Raw genomic sequence first — 18,822 nt, 5'->3', positions numbered from 1 at the left:
TCACTGATGGGTCCAAGAAACTGACCACGTTCGTCACTCCGTTCGGGGCGTACAGGTACGTCCGATTGCCTTTCGGACTCGCCTCGGCATCGGGGGTGTTTCAGAAGTTGATGGATCTGCTATTCTGTGACATGGCTGGGGTCGAGGCGTTCCAGGATGATATCTTGATCCACACTAAGGATGAAGCGGAGCACCTGGAAGTGCTGAGCAAGGTATTGGAAATCTTGCGCGTGAAGGGGATGACAGTCTCCAAGGACAAGTGCAAATTTATGGAGACCAAGATCGAATACTTAGGGCATGTCCTGACCCCGGATGGCATTGCGCCCAAGGACGACCTGGTGAGAGCGATCAGAGAAGCTCCATGTCCTGGTTATAAAGACGCCCTGCGGTCCTTCCTGGGGCTCAGCGAGTACTACTCGAAGTTTCTGCAGGGGTACGCGACCACGGTGGAGCCACTGAGGGTGTTGCTGAGGAAGAATGTGAAGTACGTCTGGACCGCGGAGCAGGACGCGGCGTTCGAGTCCGTCAAGCGGGCCATTGCGGTGGCACCGGTGCTGCAACCTTACAACAAGGACTTGCGGAATGTGGTCACTGTCGACGCCAGCGCTAATGGCATAGGAGCGGTTTTCTGTCAGTTTCAAGGGAAGAAAGAGAACACTATTGCCTTTATATCGCGCTCCTTAAGCGACGCCGAAAAACACTACAGCACCATCGAGCGTGAGACGCTCGCTTGCGTGTGGGCGGTAGAGAAGCTAAAGAATTACTTGTGGGGCAAGGTGTTCGAACTCGTCACGGATCACAAACCCCTGATTTACATGATGGACGGAGAAGGCCGTGGCAATGGGAAGGCCAGCTCGCGGCTGCTGCGTCTACTATCCAAGCTGCAAGAATATCATTTCACGATCCGGCACATCAAGGGTGGCCTCAACAGCAGAGCAGACTGCCTGTCCCGCATGCCGGTGACGGTGGAAGATGACGTATCCCTCGATGATGCGGAGTGCGTGGTAGCTCTGGTGGATACAACGACTATGTGCGAGGGATCCATCTCAGAAGAGGAGTGGCTTGCTTCTCAGGAAAAGGACATGGTTATTCGTACAGTGATGGATCACATGACGTCCCACTGGCCTCCTGTTCGGAATTTGCGAGGTTCGCTTAGGTGTTTCCAGCAGGTGAGCGCGGAACTCACTCTTGAGAACGGATTCTTGAAAAGGCACGAGTTGTTCGTTCCCCCGGAAAGTCTAAGGGGAAAACTGATCAAGATAGCCCACAAGGGTCACCCTGGCAGCACCGCGACCAAGAACTTGCTGAAAATGTACTATTGGTGGCCGGGGATGAACAGCGACGTCTGCGAATTCGTGGACCGGTGCGAGCAGTGTCTGAGGGCAGACAAGCATTGGAAGACCAGCAAAGGGGAGCTGCAGAGGGTAGACATACTGGTGAGCCCGTGGAGCAAGGTTGCTATCGACTTCGCGGGTCCGTTCACGTTGCTGCCGGAGGTTTGCAGATTTCTAATTGTGATCACCGACTACTATTCCAAGTGGATACATTACAAGTTTGTCCGGGAAGTTACCACTGACCGAGTGATCCAGGTGCTTCGGAAAGTCTTCGCACTGGAGGGGCAGCCGAAGGTCATGGTTTCCGACAATGGCACACAGCTCGTATCCAGGAAGATGACGGATTTTCTGGCCAAGTCGGGGATCAAGCAGGAGAAAACCCCGTTGTACAGTCCGAAGAGTAACGGGCAGGTGGAAAGGATGAACAGGTTTCTTAAAGAGGGGATCCAGCTGGCTGTTGCGTCCAATTTGGATGTCAAGGCGTTTCTTGCGGACAAGGTGCACACTTACCATAATACCCCGAATGTAGTTACAGGCCACACACCTTTCTATTTGATGAGGGGGAGGAAGTGTACCAGCGAGCTTACTCCCAAGTACAACAAATGGTATGATGTAAGAGAGGACACGGAGGTCGTACAAGAGGAGACGCTAAGAGTCAGGGAGCGTATTATGGCCAAACAGGAGAGCACCAAGCGATACGCTGACATGCTGAATAAAGCCAAAGCAAAAGACGTGGAACAGGGAGATTGGGTGCTAGTAAAGAAGCCGCATAAGGTGATGAAGGGGGAGTCAGTCTTCCAAACCCCTGTGCGTGTGCGGGAAGTTACTAAAGGGGCAGTGTGCTTGGAAAGTGGAGGATGGCGAAGCAAAGATGACATTGTCAAGCTCAAAGCTGGCCAGGAAGAAATTATTTTGAATAGAAGTCATGCGAGTGGTGCCAGGAGTGATGATAGTGTACTAGAATGGCAGGAGAATGAGGTTGCAGACAGGAGGGTGTGGGAGGATGAAGGATGTGTTGACACCTCGACCATAGATGGAGCTAGCAATGGCGATGCCGCCAATAGTGAAGAGGTGCGATTTGAGGCTTGTGAAACCAGTGGGCGGGGTGGAACGAAGCCCATACAAGGGCGTGCTGGCAACCAGGGTACCCAGGACTCAAACCACAGTAGTAGCAGCTCATGCTCTGAGGGACGCCCTCGGTTTGTTACTCCAAGTAGGCCTTCTAGACATGTTAGGGCGCCCAAGCGTTTTGAAGATTTTGTTATGAAATGAATAATGTTTTAATGTTTGCATTGTTGAGGAGGGAGATGTTGTACATGCAGGGGATCATAGAGTCTCAGGACTCAGTTTGTCTCGTTGCCCTTTATGTCACGTGACGTCACGTCCTATCAGGGCAAGGCCTCGTCTGTGACATCAAGGGGCGGAGAAGAGTGCGGAGAGCGGTAGCCGGCGGGTTGTGATCGCCGCTCCTCGTGGGCCTATATATATATATACACACTTATTCTTGTGACAAATAAAGACAACTATAATACTCCACCTGCTTCCTTCTTACGACGTGTGTCACTACAGCCTGTGAGGGCGTCGAGTGTTTATGACGTCTCAGGAAGTAACAAGGCAGTAGGCAGCGCGTCTGTGAAATGTCAGTAATATTTATCTGTGGCTCCAGCTCCACAGCGAGGGTGAGAGCACACAGCAGTTCAACGGGGGGTTCTTTCCTTGCACCGCCTCTAAGAGCAGACCGCCACAGTAGCATGAGCTGCCCGAACTTCGACTTCAGGAAAAAGAGCTGTATGATCGCCCGGATGAGTCGACAGGAAGGGGGACTGCCAGAAACACACAAGACTTCGGCCTACAACGGTGGGGTTGGCATGGATGGGCATGCAGAAGTGGGCTTCTCTTGGTGGATTGTGCCATGTGGTCTCAAAATGACACCCACCGATGAAGCTCCATAAGGCTGGACCATGCCTAGAGTTGCATATGTTGCCTCCCATATATGACATACCATTGTATGGTATCCTGCTGGGGAGGGATAAAGAAGGATCTGTAGAGGGTTTTAGCCATGACCCACCCAGGGCATACTCATCTAGAGATTGTCTGCCTTTGGGAGCTTCTCGGAGCATGATAGAGGAGTGAGGCGCAAACACCTGGTCAAACGTGTCCACTTTTATGCCAAGAGGGCAGGTGGAATCTGGGCCTTTAAAATGTTTCATTAGTTTTGCTCAGGTCGCCAAATGTATCTGTTTTCTCGATTATTTCTCGCAACATTAGGCAGTGTCCTGTCCCGGAATTTAAAAGGTTGCATAGGTTTTGCTTAAGTGACTAACTGGATATCTGAACCTATTGAAATTACACTATTTTTGTATAAACAGATATCCTCGCTCATCTGCCCTTTTAGCTAGATTTGTGCTTTGTAGATGACTTGGAGCAAGTGAGAAATCAAAACACTCAGTTCCAGATTAACAAATAGGCAAAGTAGGCACCGGCCTATGGGCCCTACTCTTTTTAGGGGCCCTGCGACAACCAATCAAAATAATATTGATTTGAGCTTGAAAGAAAATTACAATCAAGCTTCCTAAAATGTTGTTTCCAAAAGATAGAAAAAAAAGAAATCAACTCAAAGAAATACTGTATTAATGTAATGTACCCATTAACAAGTTAAAGAACATAAACCAGAGACATAAGATTCACATATCAGTTTGTCTCTTAAAAGCTCATCTTCTGGCAGCTGTCAGTTTGTAAAAAAAATCCGGTGCATTGGATATTAGCAGATAATTTCCTAGGGTCCTCCACAGGGTTTAATCCGGCACTAAAAACACTTGCCACCACATTCTATTTAATGCAACAGCATCCATGGCAATAAAAACACCAACTTCAAACAGAACAAATCAGACAGAACACCTTCCATACATCCAGCACAGCGCAAACATACCCACAATGTTGGCTACCACCATACTGACACAGCACTTCCCACATTATACACCACACACTAACATTCAATAAAAACCTGTTGGACAAATTTCCCAACATATGTCTATGATGTCCCAAATGCGCCATACAATTGGTTGTACCAGTACGCAGCATTCGTCACTAAGAAGCACCACATAGACAACGTGCACATCTATTAACATTCAAGAGTATATATTTGGCAAAGCCCCCTGGCCTCAACACTTAACCCACAAAATCAAAAGCCCAGAGCTAAGTGAACAAGACAGAACCACCTAACTCAGATTATGAACAGAACACAACACCAGGAACACACAATTCTCAACTGAATCTGGCACTGGTAACCCTGGAAGCAAGTGGAAACTCACTGCACTGACAAAAAGATCAATGAAACCACAACCATGGGAAAATATGTGCTATAAAAAGCACATAACATAAAATACGTTCGACCCCTGGCTGTGACAGCCAAAGGAGAAAAGAAACAGAGGAATGGAATTGCTTTCAGGGCAATCGTTAGTAGCTAAGTGACATTCAAGGTTTCCCATCCAATCTATTTGATTTTCTCGGCGGCAGTCTGTGAGATCCTCATTCTGATGGCTGTGGTAATCCCAGTTCGGGTACAAGTGGAAGTCTGCACCTGAATAGGGATTACAGCATGTGTGGAAAAATGACACTAACCAGCCATGCAATTTTTCCTTCACACATTCCACTGGGAGAAACAGTGAAATTTGTGCTGGTTAAAAACTGCAATATTCCAAAATGTTTCAATTTATGATGGGGAAACGTCCATTGTTGTCCCGTTAGCCCCTTATGACCCAAAGAACCTGTAAGGATGCCATAGTACGGCAGCAAACACAGGGAAAAAACATCAGCAATCCCCCATGCTGTTTTACCACACATTGTAAGAAACAACAAGCATTGGCATAGCCAATAGGTCTCGCCTTTGGGACCTTATAAGTGTTTAGCCATGCAACAGTTGCATAACTAAATACTTATAAGGTCCCAAAAGTGAGACCTATTGGCTATGCCAAGCGGCCGTGCGGCCGCAAAAGTGTTCGCGATCAAACATCAAAGCGAAAGTGAAAGTAATTGCGGTCAAGCGCGCACCCGCACTGTAGCTCTAGGCTGGCCTGGTAGCACTTTTTGGAGCCCTCTCAAAAAGTCTCGCCAGACCAGCCCATGCGCTGGGTCAGGCGAGACCTAAAAAGGCGATGAGTGGAATGCTTGAATTAATCTCAGTCACAGGCAATACCTCTGGGATATATTTCAGTCCATCGTTTTTTACAACTAGGTCACTCTAAGTGTTACATTATTTTATCAGGTGAGTTCTCTTACATTTTTAAGCACCCACATTCAAGCCGGGCCGGCGCATCACTTCAACATAACATGAATATACCAAAAACCATCTGTTTTAACTGACCTATCCCTGTGGTTAGTACCTTCAAGATGCCCACTGTGTCTTAAAGCAATGTAAGAGGAGAAACTGAGAGAACCATCCATGATCACAGTCACAACACAAACTCTTACAGATGATGGAGTGAGTGTCCCTTCAGTGAGGCTACTCTCAGGCCGCTCCCTCGGTACCCGGGGTTCTCAGTTCCATAGACCCGTTCACCTATTTTCTGGATTCCGTTGATGTAGGAGTGCCCTTGTCGAGTCAGACCAGCGGCTTGAAGCTGTTCTTTCCCTGTTCACATTTGATCCCCAGCGTTCACCTCTTCCTTGTCAACTAACCGGATGTTGATCAGGGAAGAGTACCAGCCTCTGCCTGCCTATTAGGACCTCCTCACAACAGGTTTGGGAGCTCCTGGTCATTTTCCAGCAAAAACCCACTACATTCGGACAGGTCTAAGGTCAATGCATGAGGCCACAGATTGGGCCAAGTGCCCTTGAGGTCCCTTATGGTGGTCTCTGGAGTCCCTGGTGTCACGGGGGCCTGTCCCCACCAACTCTGCACTCCACTGGCTCATCTCTGGACCCTCACATCTACTGTCAGTGCGAGCTCCTCAGGCCATAACCCCATCAAGCTGCAGTGATTGGTACCGCTTCATGGACCACCCCTCTCTGTGTGGACTCAGTGGCACACGGGGTTCTGCCGCTGCACATTGCTAACTACTTTGTCTCCTGGTGCACTGGCGCTCTTTCCAGGATAGGCTCATGATGGCAGACTTCTCCGCTGCTCCACCAGGCACCAAACTCACACCAGGTCTACCCACCACCTCCAGCTAAGACTCCCGGAGGTTGCGTCAGTCCTTCAGCACCTTTAAGAGGGTGAATAATGCCAGATACTGGAGCCCTGTCGGGAGCATGCAAGATGTGCAGCCATCTTGGCCCTGGCCAGCTTCGCCATAACGATGCCACTTTAGACCGAGACCAACCACATGCAAATCAGTCTTGGTTCAGCTCCAATAGAAACAACGTAGATCTAACTGCCATACCAAGCCTTCTCCAAATGAGAACACAAGCAGTCCCAGACCAGTCTCCTTGGGTTTGTCAGTGAGGTGCAACCTGATTGCTTTGGCACAAGGAGCATGCCACCCACATTTGAGAATACTTATTACCATCATGGACTTTGCAATGAAGAAAACAAATAGGCAATGGAATGGAATCTCAGCCGCTGTCTTTTCTGGAGTGTCACCGTTGATAAAAACTGTGGAATGTGACCCAGCGTATTTACCAGTGGCAGAGAGTAATTCAAGCATTCAACATTTTCTTTTAGTCATTCAAACACTATTTTACCAGGCCGGCCAGAAGGAGGCTTCAAATGTCATAGGTATACCCAGAGTTGATGTGTGATAGGCAGTGAAGCTGGACCATACTGATGATGCCCAGTGACGATAAATCATGCGTGGCATTGTTTGTGTGCCAGCTCACAGTGGGCATAGGCTCGCAGCTCATGCAGGACTGCCCCCCTGAGGTTGGGTCGAAACTGGTATACAGGTTCTGTTTCTAAAATGGTACACAGTCAGTAAAAACTCAGTGGAATAGAATGCTTAAAGCATAATTACCGAAAGTGAAGATTAGGTTAAGCATTTCCAAAAATCACACGGTTATTGTTCATAAATTGGTCATATTGTGAAATTTAGAGATGAGATTCTGACGACTGGAACAAGTTAACTTCGATAGACCTTGGGCTTTCTTTTACCTAATACTATACCAACTCTGGAACTGAAAAGGAGACCTGCTGATGGCACTCACGGTGCTGACGTCAAGCAAACAAAAAGGCAATAAGGGGAAAAACGCACTGCGGACTGCACACCTGGTCCAGGTACGCTTCAACAGGACAGACTTAGAAATGGGCCGCCTCGTTGCCAAAATGTTGTAAGCACTGAATAAGAGGACCTCAAGCAATGAGGTCCCAAGATGAAGTTTAACAGTGCAGCCGCACAACAGGAATCATCATTGTAACAGTTTAGAACGCTTGACCCACTTGAACAATAGTACAAAGCAACCAATGAGGACAAACAGAACACTGAGGGACAGACTTCCATAACCTCTCAGAACATTCTAACAAGTATGAGATAACTACAACTACAATATCAAATAACTAAGTCTACATTACTACAGCCAGGGATGACTAAAGCTCACCGTGCCTCATGTTCAGTGGGTGATCCAAATGGAGTCCTGATCCGGCAGCTAATATTGAGCCTGAACTGAGATCCAGGCGGCCTCAGTGAAATATGCTGTCTGCTTCCCTGTACAATATACTGCCACCAGGACACATTCAACGGTGTCTGCACTTTGTGGGACTTGTGAAGGGTTGAGAGCGGTCTCTCAGTTTCAATTTCAGCTGATCCCATCACAAATGCCTCACTTAAAAGGTTATCAGCACTCATTTTGTTTGAGAGCGGGGCGAGTTGGGACATAGCATCTTTTTTTCGTGTCATATTTCTTTTATTAGTTTTGCAATCAACAGCAATAAAACAAATAATAATAGCATTTCACCCATCCCTCCCACCACACCCTCCACATAACCAGATGGATAGGCAATGCTACACCGATGTGTGTTAAAGTAGCCAGGGCATAACGTTTAGTTACCATTATTACAATTCTACACATCGCACATTTTGGCACTAGCGCCCTGTAATCACATCTCACCCCGGTCCCTCTGACAAGATCATTTGACTACTCGGCGCCAGAGTCCGTTATATGCTCCTCAGTAGGTTCCTCAAGCTCATGCTGTAAGCGGATCTCCACCATATCCCATTCTATTCTACCACCCTGGTCATTGATGCCATTTTTTATGCAATTTTTGTTCACGCTACATGTTCCACATGTTTGGTTTGCTATTTCTGTAATTGTGCTGGTTAACTATGATGGAGCAAGGACTTGTAAAAAAGAGACTTGCTCGGAATCAATCCTCTCGACTAACTCGTAACACTGTATTAATCATGTTTGTAAAGACTAATATGCACCACATTCCATATAATTAGCTTAGAGGAAGCTTGCGTATGTGTCTTACTAACAAGTAACCCGAGTGAATCTTAAAAATGGCTGCTAACGCGGGAATTTGCACTGCGCATGCGTCAACGCAGGATGACGGACTAAAGCTTGGAGGGAATTTTCTGCTTCTGCGCACTTGCTTCTTAAAATGGCCGCTTGAAAGCTCACATGCTAAGCATCTGCCTCGCTGAAACTAAAACATGCTATTTACTAAATGCTAATGCAGGGAGACCTTTTGTAAGTAAATGGGATTAGAGTAGAGACAGGTGGTATACAGTGAAATCATTTTATTTTGATTTTAATATGTTTCTTTTTGACCTCTCTATTAGTTTGTATTTGGGCCTCTGTGAGATGCTAAAGTCTATACTTCACGTGTCTCCTTACGCAGGCGCAGTAACAACCAGCCACAAGCCATGAGGGTGTGCTTGGATCCCGTCCAAGGCCAACATGTCCTGGGAAAGTCATGGACATCCTGCAGGATGAACAAGACAACTGTTATATGTATTCTTTTTATTGATAAAGATGTGAAATGCGGGTGGGAAATAAAGCTTGGGAAAATTAATGAAGGGGCGGGACCACGGAACAACAAACTAGAAAATTGTTAAAACTTAGCACAGTGTGATGATCATTTCCCCCTTGCCTGTCCAATCAGAATTAGGAGTTTCATAAAGTTGATACATTTAGGGGTGGTACATGACATTAGAAAGGTATAATTGAGGTAGTTTAGTTAGTTATAGCTGCTGCTGCTTGTGTTGCTGAGATACTGAGAGACCGGGATGCTGTCCAAGAGCTGATCAAATACTGAAGAAGAATCGAATTGCAGAACTTAGAGCCAAAATCTAATTAATTAGAAGAAAATTGCAGAAGAATCGAGGAGGGAAAAAAAGGCAAAGAATTAGAAGATGAATGTGGAAGAATCGAGGAGGAAGATAGTGTCAGAGAGGGGTGAGACGCAGGCGTCAGATCTAGAAGAGGTCATCTATCCTGTCCCTGAAACCTGTCCTGAAACCTTTGTCACCTGAGCTGTCCCAGGGGACCCTTCCAGCTCCTTGGCCAAGGGGTTGTCTTCCACACCATTCTAGGTAATTACAATTCTGTGTAGTATCTCATTGTACTGCCTGCTCTCTCTATTTTTTCCTGTCCAGGTACTGTCATTGCAATAATATTGTTTAGATGATTTTACTGACTTGTTTGATGGATTGATTTTCCTTCCTTGGAGAAGACGGTGTACGAATTGTATTTTGCTTTGGCTCACATGAATTTAACTAGATAAATATTTAAATTCTTCCAGAGTCTGTGGGTATTTGAAATATTCAATTTACGTCACTTCACCTTATACTAGATTAACTAAAAGGTCCATTGACCAGAGGAAAGTACTTTTTAATTCAGAAAAGAGATTATTAGAAAATGTTAAAGTAAATTAAACTTAGAGGCATATCACAACAAATTAACCCCAGCGGTACTTTACCAGCTTATGTGAATGTGTGTTTATGGGCCCAGGTGAGTATGTGGTTTGTGAGTATCTCTAGCTGGTAACCTGCTGGATCAACTACAAAAGTTTTTCTGGCAGCAGAGCTATGTTTTTTTATTAACTAGTTTTTTATGTTGTCTGGAAATTCCCGGAAATATTGAAAAGCGGGTGGTGAATGGAAGCCACACTGCAGTGAGGTTACTCGTCTGTTGGAATAGCACTGAAAAGCTATGCAGGGCTGGCAGCGATGAATAAGGGATTATTTTTCTGTTGCAAAATAAAGCAGTAATCAGGTAAGAACACGTTTATTCCAACATCACCAACTCGTCCAGAACCTCTCTGACAGCACAGTGCCAGAGGAGGCTACAGTAGAACGTTCACAGCAGGCGGGGGAAGGTACCAAGTGGAAGGGAATAAAAGGGGGGGGGCAGAGCAAACCAAGATTACAACACATCTCCCTGGGCAAAAATATCAAAAGCAGCAACAGGATAAATGACTGCAAATTAAGTAATAACATAGTCTTTGTGCCAAACAGGACTAGTAGTGTTCCTTGTAGACTTGCGAACACTGTCGTGGTTTCTAGACAACGGTGCATAAGTGCCACCATCACTCTTTGGATGGTCACATTTTACCACTCTGTCCATACCCCATGTTTGTCCATTATCCAAATGGACCACATTTCTTCCAACACTTGCTATCTTGATAGGCTCCGAAAACCTAGAAGAATTCCTCCTTCTGGCAGGTGGTAAGTCTATTCGGACCCAATCACCTGATTCCATTGAAGGCACTTTGACGCTCTTTTTCAAATCATACCTCAACTTATACTTCTCCTGTTGCTTTCCAATTTGTCTCGCAATATTCAACCTGTCTATGTTGCAGTTGTAGGTATTACACAACCATCCTGCTGTGAGAATGGTTTTAGGCTTCCTTCCTTTCAAAGACACAAAAGGAGAAATATAAGTGACAGTGTTGGGTGCCGTTCGGTACGACCATATCATTTCTTGTAGTGCTTGTTTGGCCGGAATGCCGGTGGCCTCTGCTCTTTGTATGCATTCTTTAATGACCCTGTTCATACGCTCCACAAGACCATTGGCTCTCGGACAATATAACGCTGTTTTCAAATGGTTGATGCGTAGGTCAGACAAAAATGTCTTCATCAACTCTGAGGTAAACTGGACTCCATTGTCCGTCACAATGGCATCATGAATACCTTCTTCATAAAAAGTTTCTCTTAAGAACTGGATCAAGACCTTGGTATCAATCATATTCACCCATTTGGTAACTACCCATCTTGAGTGATAGTCTATAAGGACCAGGATAAAGCGGTCAGAGGCTTGTCTTAGGTTTAACGGTCCAATAATGTCCAATGCCAGTTTGGCCCATGGACGGTCAGGAACTTCAACGGGTGATAAAGGAGGTTTCCTAGTAGACAGAGTCTTGTCACTCTTGGCACAGTTCTCACAGTTCTTTACTACTTCCTCTACTTCTTTGTCCATGCTAGGCCACCAGTAACTTTCTCTTACCCTGTTTTTAGTTAAACTCCGCCCTAGATGACCCACATGTGCTAGAGTAATGATTTTGTTCCTCATACCTTCAGGGGGTACAATTTTCTCCCCCCTATGTATAGTTCCATTGATTTCAACCATTTCGTGTCTAACTTCCCAGAATTTTCCAACCAGGTCATTTAACATGCTCTTTTGCTCTGGCCAACCCTTGTGGATGTATTCTTTTACAGTTTTCAATGTGTCATCTAGTTCATGTTGTTCTTCCCATTCTTCCTTAGTTAAACCTGTTACTTCTAATACAATCACATCACTTTCTTCCTCCTTAACATCATCGATGACTTTTAAAGGGGAGCGAGAAAGGAAGTCAGCAATTACATTTGTTTTCCCAGGTACATACTCTACTCTGAAATTGAACCCTTCCAAGCCTATCATCCATTTAGCTATCCTTGGGGTTAGCCTAATAGACCCCTTGGTCGTGAATACATATATGAGTGGTTTGTGATCCGTTTTGATAGTAAACGGTATCCCCCAAAGAAAAAACTTGAAATGGTTAGCAGCCCAAAAACAAGCTAACGCTTCTTTCTCGATGACCGAGTAGTTTTGTTCCGCACCTTTTAGAGTTCTGGATGCAAATGCTATCACTTGCTCAGTATTTCCTACTTTTTGTGTGAGGCTGGCTCCCAACCCTTTATTACTGGCATCCGTGGAAAGGTAAGTAGTTTTAGTGGGATCAAACCTACCCAGGAAAGGAGCTTGGGTAATGCAATTTTTTATGTCTGCAAAAGCTCCCTTACAGTTTTCATTCCATACAAACGGTATTTTGTTTTTGAGAAGATTTCTTAACGGTTCTACTCTGCTGGCATAATTTTGGATAAACTTAGAGTAGTATTCAGATAACCCTAAAAAGGATTTTAATTATTCTACATTAGTGGGAGCAGCTGCTTCCTGTATTGCCTCCACTAGGTTCATTTTGGGTTTGATACCTTCATTGGAGATGGTGTGACCTAAATATTCTACAGACTTTACCCCTATTTGGCATTTGTCTCTTTTTAAGGTAAGACCTGCTTGACTCAATTTTTTCAGGGTACTTCTCAACCTGTCATTGTGTTCAAGCTCATTTTTTACAAATATCAAAATATCGTCCTGAAAGCACATTGTGCCTGGAGCATCCTTGAGTACATGCTGCATGATTCTTTGAAATGCAGCTGCCGCCGAGGCTAGCCCAAAAGGCATGCGGAGGTACTGGAATGCCCCTAACGGAGTAACAAAAGAGGTTAGATGTCTGCACTCCGGATGTAACTCTACTTGGTGGTAGGCTGATGATAAATCAAGGACACTAAAATGACTGGCATCTTTGATTAAAGTTAGAATTTCATGTATTCTGGGTAGCGGATGCCTATCTACCCAAATTTCTTTGTTTAAGTCCCTAAGGTCAATGCAAAGCCTAATATCCTTGCTGGCAGCCTTGGACGTGATAACAATTGGAGACAACCATTGGGAACATTCAATGGGCTCTATGACCCCTAGCTCAAGCAGTCTGTCTAGTTCTTTTTGTAACGGTTCCTGCATTAAATGAGGAATAGGCCTCACTATGTGCAATGGCTTTAGCCTTGTCTTTAAGTTTTATGCAATGTTGGTAGTTTTTGAGTAGGCCCAATTTATTAGTGAAAACCTCCGGGAATTCTTCACAGATAGTTTGACCACACACTGATCTATCAACTAAAAGAACTTGGTCAGTGCTGTTAGGATCTAGCTTCATACCCAGATCTTTTTGATGTCTCCAACCAATTAAATTAGATCCTTTCTCTGACACATAGATTTTCCCAACTGTGCTTCTGCCTTTATACTCAATTCTCATGGTAGTCATTCCTAACAACGAGATAGGGTCTCCCCCATACCCTCTGAGTTTTATGTCAGATTCTTCCAGAGTTCCTAATTTGTTAGGAAATAACCCTTCAAATACTTTGCCATCTAACAAAGTGTATGGGGAGCATGAATCAGCGAAGACTTTTATCAACTTGTTGTCTACCGTGATGGTGCATTCCGGAAACTTAACAGTACTGTCCTTGTCTACGACCTGAAAAGTAAACTTATTATCATCTGATACATTTTCTGAATTAACCAAGGAAACTGTCATAGAATTATTATTACATACCCTGGCTATGTGTCCTTTCTTGCCACAATTATGGCATGTAGCACTCCTAGCCGGGCAAGAGGGGCTATTAGCCAAATGTGCCGGATTACCACATCTGTAACATTTAATTTTGACACTTGAAGTGCTCACATTTTTTAGTTTAACCTCCTTTTCCTTTGATCTATCTTGTTTGACAATAGCATTAACTTCATGACATTTAGTTTTGGTATCATCCCCCACATTGATCTCTTTTATGCACTCCGCTGTGTGTTCAACACTTAAACGCTATGTCCACTGCTTGTTTCAGATCCGGATTTCCTGTTAACAGTTTCTCTTGAATTTTATGGTTATTCGTACACCTGACCAACTGGTCTCTGATGAGAGAATCAGTTAACCCTTCGAACTCACACATATTGGATAACCCCTTAAGAGCTGCAATGTATGATTTGACCTTTTCACTCTTGCCTTGAACCCTTGATAAAAATGTATGTCTTTCCAATACCACATTTATCGCTTTCCCAAATTGTTTCTCCAACTTATTCATGGTAGCCAAATACACATTGAAATCCCCTTCACTACCTCCTTCATCCTCTGTATCAGGTCCTTCCAAATTATTATAAATTTTCCTACCCTCTATTCCTAGATTATGTAGCAAAATATGTTGTTTCCTGAAATTAGAAAATTTTTCTCCTCCTATCGCAACCACATATGACTCAAATATGACTCTCCAATCTTTCCAACATATGGCTGGATCCCCCTCTTCATTGAGGAAAGATGGAGGTAACGCCATATTTAACGCAGCCATACTGGAAACCCTGACTGGAAAACACACCACAATAAGTAGAGAAAATAATGACAAAATGGAAGGAACAAAAAGGGAAAAATAATGATGAACAAAAAAATTCCACCAGAAATGAGCCACCACTTACTAAAGCGGATAATAGAACATGTGATAAAATAGGTTCTGCAATTATACAATGTGATAGAACAACCAATACATTATATATATATACTTCATAGGAAAAATAGGCAAAGACAAATTGTGCCTATCAGCGTGTAGAACAATGTCACAAAACCCCAGAGAAAGCAAATTTACAATGACAGGCGAAGAGGCTGTGCCCATCAGCGTTGAAGAAGGTAAAACCAACTGTGCCTGTCAGCGTGTAGGACAATGTCACAAAACCACCAGAGAATGCACATTTCCACAATGACAGGCGAAAAGGCTGTGCCCATCAGCGTTGAAAAAATATGGAAACTGAGGAACAGAAATAAACAATTTTTTCCTTCAAAATAGCTTCTGACTGAACGAGGAAACTGCTGAAAGGAACAGTAAAACCACCAGGGGCGCTCATCTGACGAAATCTCCTCAGGACACGGAAGAATCTGGTCGAGTTGCGGGAGGCAGAACGCCCAGGATCACTCCAATAAACGGCTCACACACACGGTAGCACCCAGGAATCGCAGAGACCCGCTGAGGAGAACCGGAACGGTGAGCTGCACAACGCGGCTAAAGAAAGAGTTGGACAAAGCGTGGCAGCGCCAACAACACAGGGAGGCCAGGAACGAATGCCACAAAGACCGAAACTGCGGTGAGGCACAAGAGTAGGGAGGATGCACAGTCACACACAGCCGGGCCAAAACAGCTGCCAAACCAAATAGGTGAAGGAGCACGACAAGAAACAGCACCACAAGGCAAGGGGGCCAAAGGCAGTACACTCTGAAATTGACGCACTCACTTGAGTGGAACCGGAACACCGAAGATAGAGTCCGTAACCGTCGTGAGGAGGATTCAACAGGCAGAAACCAGAAGAGAGAATGGACGGAGAAATGCTAATAGCTGGGGATGGTGATGTACTGCCCCCACGCAGTATTCGTCGCCAGTGTTGCAAAATAAAGCAGTAATCAGGTAAGAACACGTTTATTCCAACATCACCAACTCGTCCAGAACCTCTCTGACAGCACAGTGCCAGAGGAGGCTACAGTAGAACGTTCACAGCAGGCGGGGGAAGGTACCAAGTGGAAGGGAATAAAAGGGGGGGGGGGCAGAGCAAACCAAGATTACAACATTTTCGTATAAAAGTGAGAGTGATTGATAGCAAAAGAAGTTCACTGGTGAAACTTTGGTCTTAAATCACCTAGAAAGGGTAATACCAAAGGAGTAGCAGGTTAGTCGGAGCTTGAGTGAAGAGTAAGCGGATGAGTTTTACTCATAGTGTGTGAAGAGTAAGCAGAAAGGTTTACTCGCAGTAAAAAAAATTGACTGTTCTTTGGTTTTAGCGGAGTAGACAGAGTAGCGAATGTTTCTGTCGTCATTAATGAAATTTGTATGAAAATTGTAAGAAAATAAGTTTTTCGTCTTACCTTGTAAAGGAGGGGTCAGTTGCTGGAGTTGCAGTGACGTCACAGAGGGCTGCGCTGGGATTGGTTGAAGCAGCGGGCATGTGACTGACGCAAAATTGTAAAGGAGGGGTCAGTAGTAAGGAGTGATACTGACGTCACAGAAAGGCTACGCCAGTATTGGCTGGACGAATAGTGTGAGCCCAAGTTTGATTAGTTGAAAGAATAGAAGCTGCGCTGGGATTGGTCAAACCCCAAGTGTAAGAGAGAATCTAATTGGTTGCCAGAATAGAAGCTGTAATAGTATTGGACAGTGGAATTTGTATGTGGAAATATGATCCAACACTAATAGGGAATCGCCCAGACAGGAGATTTTTAAGATTTACCAGAGACAAATATATAAAAAGATCTTCACCTAAAATGTACAGAGAAAAGAGAAAGATGTCATGTATGCAGAAAATTAAAAATTATTTTAAGAGGGATAAACCCATTAAGACTAGAGAGGGAATTCTTATCCCTCCCCCGAAAACGCTTGCATCATTCATGATGATGGAAAGGGGTTATCATACCTGTGTCTGGTTAGAAAATTGGATAGAATATACTAAACGTGATGGAGTGTTAGCTTTCCCAGAGAATGGCACATTCAATGAGAGGATACTACATAATTTGAGATTGTGAATTAATGAATTAGAGCCCAGACCTAGATTAACACAGTATGAGGTTTTAGAAGAATGGGAAACTGAGGCATTTGAACGTGACAGACATAGAAGTAGTAGAAGTTACAGAGGATTTTTCCCTAGATAGATGCGCGAATCACGAGATAGTCAAATTAAAAAATGGAGACAAGCAATTATTACAGAAGGACTGTATCCTGTACTAATGGCGGAGGAACAGGCAGGAGGCGAGTGTACAGAGAAACCCAGACATTTGACAATGACAGGTTGTGGGGAATCAGAAGATGAGTTCATGGAGGACATTCTAACAAAAAACCCTCCACCATACCAGGAAGGACCCAGTAGAACTACTCCTAGTGCCCCTGTTTTGGGAACACCTTTGGTTCCGCAAGTCATACATGAGCACATGAATGGAAGGGTATTTCAGGAGAAGGAAAGAGAAGCAATAAATAAAAATAGAGAAGAACTAATATAGAAAATAACCCAATTGAATACACACCCTGAAGCACTGACTATACCAGTGACCATAGGTCCTGTTGTTCCATTGTATGGGGATAAAACGATCTGTCCCAGACCACCAGTCATGACCACACCTATAATTGAGTCTAGAAAAGAAAATATAATAATTGATGATCAAGGCAGTGAGTGCGATTCGGTAATATCATTGATCTACCAATATGAGGACAGGTAAATGAAACCCCGAAAAGAATTACACCTAGTTGTTCAAAAGAAATAAGACTAGAAAATTCAACAGGAGTTAAGAATGCCACAATACTATCTCCAGAAGAATTAGAAAGATGAGCGCAGGGAATAGATAAGCCGAAACAGCCGCTAAAGATTTGAGATATTTACAAATTAAGAGTGGAATTGGAAGAGATGATAGCTGGAAATGTGTGACGGGACCAATTGAATGCCTACAGCGAAGAATTGCTGTTTATTTGTAGAAGTATTACTAGAAACACGAAGATATTACATGAGAAACTGACAGATTTAGCCTCCGAAATGGGGATTGAGATAGGGAAATCAAAGGTATTACAGAAACCATACAGAGCAGAATTTAGTGATAAGGATTTGGAAAACATTAATGTGTCAGGGAGAAAATTACAGATTAAGGAATTAATGATAATTTTGCAAAAATTAGGAGATTTAGATAAATGGAAAGCCAGGTGGATGAGGAAAAAGGAGGAAGCACAGGCAAATCGAACAACATCAGAATTTTTATTGAAAGAAACAGGAAAGGTAGAAAGATTGTGCCCAATGAGAAAAGTTCCTGGAGGAGGATAAGTACATGTTCCATGGACCAGACAAGATATTTTGTCATTTACTAATGATTTCCCGAGGTTAAGAGAAAACCCAGTTGAATGGTACCGTCAAGTTGAAAGGTTTGTGAAGGCTTCTAAGGTTTTGTTGAAGGATCTGGATGGTCTGCTTGACATAGTGGTACCTGCAGATTTATGGACAGAATTCAAAATTACAGTTGATTGGCCTAGTGATGAGTGCCCAAGAGACGAGAAAACAGGAGGAGCCCCTTCAGAGGAGGTAATGAAGAAATATCACTAGGAGATTACTTTCTTGAAAGGAAAAATCCCTTCAAAGGAAACAGACTGGGTAAAGATAGACAGGACCAAACAAGACATAAACGAGACTGTACATGTCTATAATGAGCGTCTACTGCAAGTATTCAAGCAGTATAGTGGATTTGAGAACATCGGAGATAAGGATATTTGTGAATCGTTTTGTGTCAGAATTAAGACCAGAAATCTGTCAGATGATTCAGCAGCACATGTTGTGCTGGCAGGCAAAGCAGATCGATGAGATTCTCTAGTATGCCAAGTACTGCGGAGAGGACATTGATAATAGACGTAAAAAGTTAGAAGAAAAGGTAATGTGGGCCCAAGTGAAATTAGCAGAACACCATGAACTTAAATTAAACAGTCAGACAGGGGATCAAGGGAAAGGACAAGGCCAGAATTAAAATAAT

The sequence above is a fragment of the Triturus cristatus genome, chromosome 7, assembly GCF_964204655.1.
Source record: "Triturus cristatus chromosome 7, aTriCri1.1, whole genome shotgun sequence".
NCBI lineage: Eukaryota > Metazoa > Chordata > Amphibia > Caudata > Salamandridae > Triturus > Triturus cristatus.
Note: the sequence above shows the minus strand (reverse complement) of the source record.